The sequence below is a fragment of the Mesocricetus auratus genome, unplaced genomic scaffold (assembly GCF_017639785.1).
Source record: "Mesocricetus auratus isolate SY011 unplaced genomic scaffold, BCM_Maur_2.0 Super-Scaffold_100031, whole genome shotgun sequence".
Lineage (NCBI taxonomy): Eukaryota > Metazoa > Chordata > Mammalia > Rodentia > Cricetidae > Mesocricetus > Mesocricetus auratus.
The window spans coordinates 17,889,062-17,897,965 of record NW_024429212.1 but is presented as its reverse complement, the minus strand read 5'-3'; positions in this window follow the sequence as shown (position 1 = coordinate 17,897,965).

Here is an 8,904-nt window from a genome sequence, read left to right as displayed (position 1 = left end):
TACCTAATGTTTCTATCTAGGGTGGAAAAACAATAATCTTCAACCTCATCAAAGACCTAAGAAGGAATATAACAATATTAGGGTAGGCAGGAAGTGCAGGTGAGCAACTTCCAAAGGTACAGAGAAGACAGAGACAGCAGGCTACCTGGACAGTCTCACAGCAGCATAGGGGCAACCAACTTTGGCTAAGGCCTAGAGGAACAAATTGACCAATACAGAAGCAAGGAGGTATAAAGGCTATCTTACCATGACATGGAAAAGTTCAGGAGTCTTCAATGTTTATCTCCTGCAAGCACAGTAGGACAGTATGTCCAAAGTCGGTGGTCGAGGTGGGGGCAATTCTTTGCCCAAGAGGCCATTAGCTGGGGAGAGAATGGACTCCAGAAGGAGTGACATTGGTACCCTACATATTCTTGGGAATAGCTTGGTGCTGTCAGGATCAATTATGTCTCATGTCAACAGAGTACTAATATTAAAACATTTAAATGCCATATTCTATAGGTCTATCAAGTGTTTGAAGATCAAAATCTATGTCTGACTAATCCCTTAGGCATAAGGAATGTGGGTGAAAATATATGTAATTCTTAGGAACCTAGTTGTACAATGGTTTAAGCTTCCCAAAATAATTTAGCAAGGACCATAATTATGGCTATATAACTTCACACACACACATATATGTTAATCTCTAAAACAGAGGTAGAATTGAAGTGTCTTAATCAGAGGTAGAACTGCATAGTGCAACATGATAAAAATATCCTAAATTGTGTCAATATATAAAATATCTTAAACATAAAAGCATATATACATAGAATATTATAAGGACATTTGTGTACCAAACATCATAAACAGAAGGAACACCTTACACAATATGACAAAAATCTAATATACAAATTATCCAGGAAAGGAATACAAACTTGATTGTGCATAAGTTATACCATATGAAAATCTATAACAATGTAAGTTGCCTATAGCTAATAATTACTAAGGTAGTTCAGAAGAAGATAAAGTAATCTACTTATAACCCATCCTATCCGTACCTCTACCATGCATATCCTACACTTATCTAAAAGAGATACTTGAATCTAGACACCTCCTTCCATACCCAACCCCAAACAATTAAAAACCAACCATATGCAGGTACAATTTATCCCTTAATGCCAACAGTAGGGAAAGGGGGCATTGTATTCTTAGAATTACTTCCTGCTGAAATGGGACAATAACAATAACTCCATGGGATCCTGTAGGGAAAATTTTTTGAGTAATGAATGTTTTGGGAGGACTAGCTGTAACATTTGTACCTACTCGCTGTATAGCGGGAGATGCTTGACTGAAGTTCTTATCTGAAGCTCTGGCCAGAGTGTAATAAGAAGGTGAACCATTTCAGCTAGCCAGTCTGGAGTTGTCTAGAGTAATATAGTCTGAAAACAGTTTTATAGTGATATTTGTCAGTTCAAAGGTATCAAATTGGAACAAGTGGAATTGGTGATATAGGGCCCCATTTTCTTTCTGGAGAGTTCAAAGATTGTGGTTAGAAAATGTTTTGTTTGCTATGGAGGACTTAATCATTAATATCAACACAGAAATTTCAACTTTGATAGGTATGCAAACCAGGAAAGGCAACAATAAGGAAGAAATTAAATATGATGGAAATTAGGCTTTCAGAGAAAGAACCAAGTTTAGCCAAATGACAGTGCCTAGATTTTGTTTTCTTCTGTCTTACACCAATTGGCTTCTTGACATAATACAGAAACTCTGAATTTTATTTTAACAATATACTTGGATTTAGAGGATGAAAGTCAAATCCAACTCCAAAGCCAGCACTGATTTGAGTGAACTGGGACTAAAAGAGTATTATGAAGTAAAGAGAAATAGATTTTTGTATAGAAATAGTTCTAGAGTTAGATATTGGTACCATATATCTGATTCTCCTTTGTTTGAATTTTCTTTTTGGATAGATATCTTCTCTTCTTTAGGCATCTACACATTCAGTACCTGTTTGTCTTTTGGAGATAGGTTTTCCTGTTAAGACAAGAACAAAACATTCCCCCTACCTTTGTCCTTGTGAGGTCTCCAAACAGCTCATATGAAATCCCTTGCTGGATGGCCTATCATTTCTCCTCATCAAGAGGTTTCTCCTGTTCCAACTGAATCTTGATCAGTTTTGATGATATCCAAAGCTTTTCTTCTCCTGCAAACACAAAAGTGAAACCCCTACCCCAATGTAACACATATCCTGGTTTCCATACTGAGGTCAATATATCCTTGAAGTACACCGGCTGATTTAGTTCAGAAGTTTTTTCTATTGTCCAGCATCTTTCTGCAGCTGTTTTTTCTTTCTCAATAGCATTAAGAAAGTTTAATGTTAGTAAAACATTATGTAATCTGTATTTGGGGGTCTTTGTTCACCCTGCCTGTTTATAGAGCATTTCCTTTAAAGTGTGATTAGATCTCTCAATCACTGCTTATCCTGTAGGATTGTGTGGTATACCAGTTATGTGCTTTATGTTATAATATTTTTTTAAAAACTGTTCCAATTTGCTGAAACATTGTCAGTTTTTATTTGTGTGGGAATATCCATAATGGCCATTACCTCTAATAGGTGTGTGATAACAGAATCAGCCTTTTCAGAGCTAAGAGCAGTGGCCCATTGAAATCCTGAAAATGTGTCTGTTGTATGGTGCACATATTTTTATTTTCCAAATTCTGTAAAATGAAACTTCCATTTGCCAAATTTCATTTCTATGTGAACCTTTGGGATTACTACCTGATGGTAATGGACTTTGGTTATAGAATGAACAAGCAGGACATTTTTTTTTACTGTTTTCTTAGTTTGTTGCCAAGTGGTAGAAAACCCCCTTTTTGAATCCGCTAAGGAGTGTGTGTGTAACCACTCACCTGCCAAATCAACTAGCACTGAACATGGATGGCGCTAGAGAGTCAGGCCCATACCCTGCCATTTCCAGCAGTCAGACCAGGATGGGAGTGACCATGAGTGCCATCTGAGAGCATTGTTTTCATGAAACATGTTTTTTTTCTAATTCAGTTTGATTTGCTCTCATTTAGAGTGCTGCATCGGCAGAGAGGCATATAGGGGTGTAGAAACTTTTCAATAAGTAGTGAAGTAATGAAGTTTTGATGATTAATGAATGTTCTGACTGGCCATTTCTTGCATCCACAGAGCCAGGAATCAAGAATCTGTATAAAGAACTGAATTTATCATGAGACCAAATTACAGTAGTTACACTAGTTTCAGCAAAATAGAACTGGATAAAATGGTGTGGCCTGAATAAAAGAACTGTTACTTTACAGGCTTAAGATGTAAAGCCTGAGAGAAAAATTGTGTTACTAGTACTTAAAAATGTAAGCCTAAAAATATTCTGGAGAGGCCAGGCATTGCTGTCTCACGCCTTTAATCCCAGTGCTCAGGAGATAGAGGTGGGTGGATCTCTGTGAGGTCAGGACCAGCCTGGTCTATACAGGGAGTGCCAGGATAGGCTCCAAAGCTAAACAGAGAAACCCTGTCTCAGAAAACCAAAAGAAAAAATATTCTGGGGAAATTGAAGGTGATAGCCACTGTTAACTTGTAACAATTACTTTCCACTTAGAGCCAACAGTCTGGCAGCTACTGTGTACAGAGGTAAACCTTTAACAATTGCTTCCTGCCTTATACCCAATCAGCTACAATGTCCAAAGATTAACCTCTAAGGATTGCTTCCTGTCATATAGCCAGGTAGTTATGGTAGACAAAGGTTAGCTTCTAAAAATTGTGCCTATATGACTCCCTGTGTTACATTCCCTTAACCTTTAACTATCCTCCAGTGTGACCCTCTGCCTTGCATTCTTCCAGGGACAGCAGTTTCAACATAGCCACAGGCTTTCACAAATATCTTAAGATAGCCAGGCATATTCTCAACTCATTTAGTTAGACTGTGATTAATTTAAAATAAAACTGTCAATGTTTTCCATGTTGATTCTACTTTGTTGCTTTTTATTACATTTTATTTATTTTGCATTATATGTACATTAATACTCTTATCACATCTGTTGCACAAGTATGTGGAAATGAGAGGACAACTTCCAAAGTTCAAGAGACCAATTGTCTCTTACCATGTGTGTTCTGGGGATTGAACTCAGGTCACCAAATTTGGGGGTAAGTGTCTTTATGCACCAAGGCATCTCATGACTCCATTTTCTTTGTTTCTTTAATGATTTTTTCCATAGAATCTGCTCTCTACTTTACAATATTCATTATGGAGACATATTTGAGTTTTGGGCACGGTGGGGTGTGTCTCCCAGGACTTGTAAGGCTGGTGCAGAAGGATTGCAGTCTAAAGTCAGTTTAGGGCATGTTGTCTGTCCAGACCAGACTAGAACACAAAGAAAAGGGAAGTCTCAACCAAAAGAAAAAAAAGAACACATTTGATTTCCAGGCCATTTTTCTCCTTCTCTTGCTGTTTTTTAATGCTCTCCTTTTCTGAGTTATATGAAATGTTCTGGATTGAGTTCCAAAAGAGAAATAACCTACTTAGGCTAGCAAGATGGCTAAGTTGGATAATGGTGCTTGATCACAAATCTGAGAACTTGATGTGGGTTAGGACCCATAGGAAAGAAGGAGAAATTGACTTCTGCAAAATGTCCTCCTCTAACACACACACATACACACACACACATACACGCACGCACGCACACACGGATGCACACCAGCAACAGCAGCAACAAGAACAAATATGTAAAAATGTTCAAAGTCCAGTTGGACAGCTTGACTTTCTTCTATATATCATACATAGATGAGGGAATTTTTACTATCTCCCCTATTGGAGTCTAATGACTCTAGTGGCAATGATATAATCCCTTATCTATTGATCCTTTTTTACTTATTCACTGAATGGAGGGACTTTGATCTTGGTTGGCTTGGGGTTAGCGTCTACAAACATTTATGTAGCACATTTTCAAGCTTGTTGCTTGGAGAAATTGAAGATCCCTGCCCTTTGATTGTCAGTGGTTTTGTTTTCTAGGCACATGCTCTAGCAGGCCTCAGTTCACTTTCTCTAACTGACCTAAGTGCCCAGGTGACAAATCTACTGGCCACTGTCCTTGCATTTCTGTCAAAGAAAAGTATGGGTAGAGTCCTGGCTGGATTCTCTCAGAGAGACATGTTCAGTTGTCCAGAACACATATCCATTTGTTGTTGAAGCTCACCTCTGCTTTGCTATTTGACATGGCTGCCTCTTGAAGAGTTTTTGGACAGCACTACTGGGAAATACCTTCAACTCCTTTCCAGAAATGTCCTTTCTTAGTCAGTGCACTGATCTACTTGGCTCCTATGGACTATACCCTATAGAAATTTACCATAAAGTTCTGGAGCCAAGGATATGAATGCTGACATCTACAGTCAAATTGTACAGTATTTTTCCCATTTTAAATTCTGTGGCCAATTTATTGATAATTCTGAGTGTAGAGTTATTTAAACGCATGCCTGTTGATTATGGTCTACACAGAAGAGTCAGGATATGAGAAATTATTGATGGGTCAGATTAGAAAGGTGATTTATTTACTGTCACCACTAGGTGGTGCCACTAATTGGTGAAAATAATATGATTGTTCTTTCTGGCCAACCAAGAATCACCCACAGCTTTGTGTTGCACATGAATGAACAAGTGCATATGTCCATGAATGTGTGCATATATAAGTAAGGGTCTCATGAGTCCCCACAGTGCAATATCGGCTTCAAACTGTACTTGTGCAAAGAAAGACATGTGTTGAGTTACCTCACTCAGGATGGTTGACTATATCATCTTAATGTCACAAATTCTGAACATAGCTCCTGCAGGTGATCACAACTATTAAAATTTCAAGTGTCAACAGGGTAATTGCCATGTCATTATCGAAGGATGGTTTTCCACAATGTTCCACTCCATCCTCTGTTCTTATATTCTTTCTGTATCCTCTATTCTGTAATGTTCCCTGGGTATTAGAGGGAATGTTGCAGAAACTCATTTAAGTCAGCCTCTCTTCACTTGTACAATACAAGCCCCTCATTACCCAAAGTAGCTTCCCTGGCCAATGACAATAGCAACTATAACCTGTCAACATAAACACATAAGTTTATAAGATAGCTTGATAGATGGTCATTCCTGTTCAGCAAAACAATTGTAGTACCTTCCTCACATGATCTTTTGACACCTCCCCTTCCCCGCCAATAATGGGATATATTCCCTCTCAGAGGAGTCCTTACATGCAACTGGAAAGTAGTTGTTTGAATCCACCCTATTTTTCTCACTATTGTATCAACAGCGCATTTTATCTGACATGTTGATAATAAAGGTTCACAGCCAATTCTCTCCCAGTAGCGTATGCAATACCTTCTGATTTTACAAGTTAGGCAGTAGGGAGAAAGCTTCCATATCAGCCCCAGCTTGTTTTCGCCATGTACTGCAACCAAAGTGTGGTTTGTAGCAATAGAATCTGACCATCTAGTTCTTCGTTAGATGACCAGCAGCAATGGCAGTAACCTACTTTGTTTTCAGGACCTTGGAAGTCCCACTGATTAATTTAAATGGGACTAGTGATACTAGAATTTTAATTTATTAACCTTGTGGCTTGTTGCCCCACCCATGAGGACACCCTCATTCAAACTCTTTATCTTAATGTTTGTAGAGGCATTTTTTTTATTCATCTGTGTGTCATCTGTACCTTACTGTTGGGGCCCATAAAGATGGCTCTGCTTCATCTTGGCTCAAGGTCACAGAGTTCAAAACTGTCCCTAGTAAGTCATAAAACCTAAAGTCAAAGGTGTGGGGCTACTGTAGAATGTTTGATCTTGGCCTTGGGTGTCTTATCTAAACAATAGATTTGGTATGCGGTGTGGTTACTCTTGACCCTCAAGGCCAGATAGAGAGAAACTGAATCTGAGGAGTGGTTACCAAATCCTTAGAGAATTGAAGAAGAAAGTCTGTTCTTTACACATGATACCGTTTTGGTTAAGGTTTTTAAGAATGGTGAAGAATAAACTCGGGGCATTCAGTATTCACTGATTTGCCCTCCTGATTCTATTCTGTGTCTCTGTCTTTTCTCTTGATGTCTTTAGCTAGCCTTTCTCAATCCCCCTTTCAAGTATGAACTGTGAACAAGTTGACTGGCCCCGACTGTAACCCCACAAACACAGGCTCCTACATATGGTGCAGCAACATGGGGCTATTACACAGGGCAATTACTCATGGCACCACAACACGGACCTGAGCACGGGGGATAGAAGTGATGGACACTGCAGAGGAACACTCACTGCTGGTGTATAAGTGTGAAGAGAGTGCTTGGATTGAAAGACCCCAAGAGGGATACTTTCACTGAAGGGAGACCTGAACCCAAGGAACAACGAGACCACGAGCTTGGATGCAACAGCAAAAGGCTTTATTGATAATACACGGGTACCCGGGGCATCTCAGTCTCGGGAACTGAGAGCCCCGAGCTGGGGACTCAGGGGTTCTTTTATAGCAAAAAGCGCAGTACAGAAGCGAGAAGCCTAGTTACAGGACCCTGATTGGGCAATTTAAATGAGGCTGGGGCTCAGAACGAGGGCAATTGAGGTTTTGCTTGGAACTCAAGTCTCGGCCTTGGCCCTATCTGAGGAACAATAGGTCTCTGTGCTTGCCCAATCTTGCTGGGCTGGCTATGCAGACAGCAGACACCTGTGTCCCTGGGCAGAGTTCCCTTCTGATAGTAGTGACTATTCAGCCATTCAGCCATGAGGACCTTGAGCTGAGCTCCCTTCTGATAAAAAAAATGACTATTCAGCTGAGCTGTGGGGGAAACGGAATTTTCCATAAGCCTCAGCTGCCTGTGTAGACTGGGCCGGGGTCTTTCAGGATAAGAGAAGAAGGGCGGTGAGTTAACATCTGAAGTAAAACTGTATGTCACTGTAGATCTGAAGCAGAAAAATACTAGTCAGATGATAAAGAGGTGAACTGAGGTGAGTCAAACCTTGTGAGTAAAATGTATATGATTGAAGACACTTAAAGAGGTAAACTAAACTCAAAGGCTTTACTTCTAATAATTTACACTGGGAAAAAATTGTATACATATAACAAAGCCTTAAGTTCCCATTCAACTCTTATTATTCATACTAGAGAAAAATAAAGGGAACAGACCCTAACTCAGCCCCCTGCTTTAACAGGCATGACAGGCTACAGAACAGACACGTAGGCCTCTAACACAAGGAAACTCCAGATCCTCTGGCCTTCCAGAGCCTAGTGCCAAAACTGAACACAAAGGAAGTCCAGACCGCCTCCTCCCCTCCAGCCTCCTAGATACTTGGTTCCTGGGAACTGTTTGGCCACAAAAGAAATTCCAGGGGAGACCAAAACCTCCTCTGTAGTCTCCAGGATATAGTTCTGAAAACTATTGGTATCTATGAATAACAGGCCACCTGCAAGTAACAAGACAAAGCCATAGAAACCACAGAATGTTCCCTCTCAGCACTGACCAATGAGAATAAATGGTACACAGACATTTCATGCCAAAATATGACTTTGAGAAATCCTCCTAATTGTTCCCAAATGTCAACCAATCAGAAACCAACCCATACCTACTAATGTAATCCTATAACTTTTGTCTTTAAAACCTATAAATAGACAGGGAACTTCACTCCCTCTGGAGAATGCTATGTTGGTGTTCCAGATGGGATCCCTGTCATGGTTGGATGAACAATAAAACCTTGCTTTTGCAGTTTGGTGGGTGTGTCTTCCTGGTAGTCTCTGGGAATCTTCGCAACTTGGGCACAGCAATATGAAACAGAAAAATATTAGTATTTATATTTAGTTGTGTATATTTTAATAGCTAGGAGAACCAGAGTACAGCAGAAACAAGTACAGAAATTTTTAGAATTTGTAAATTTTCTAAGTATCCTTC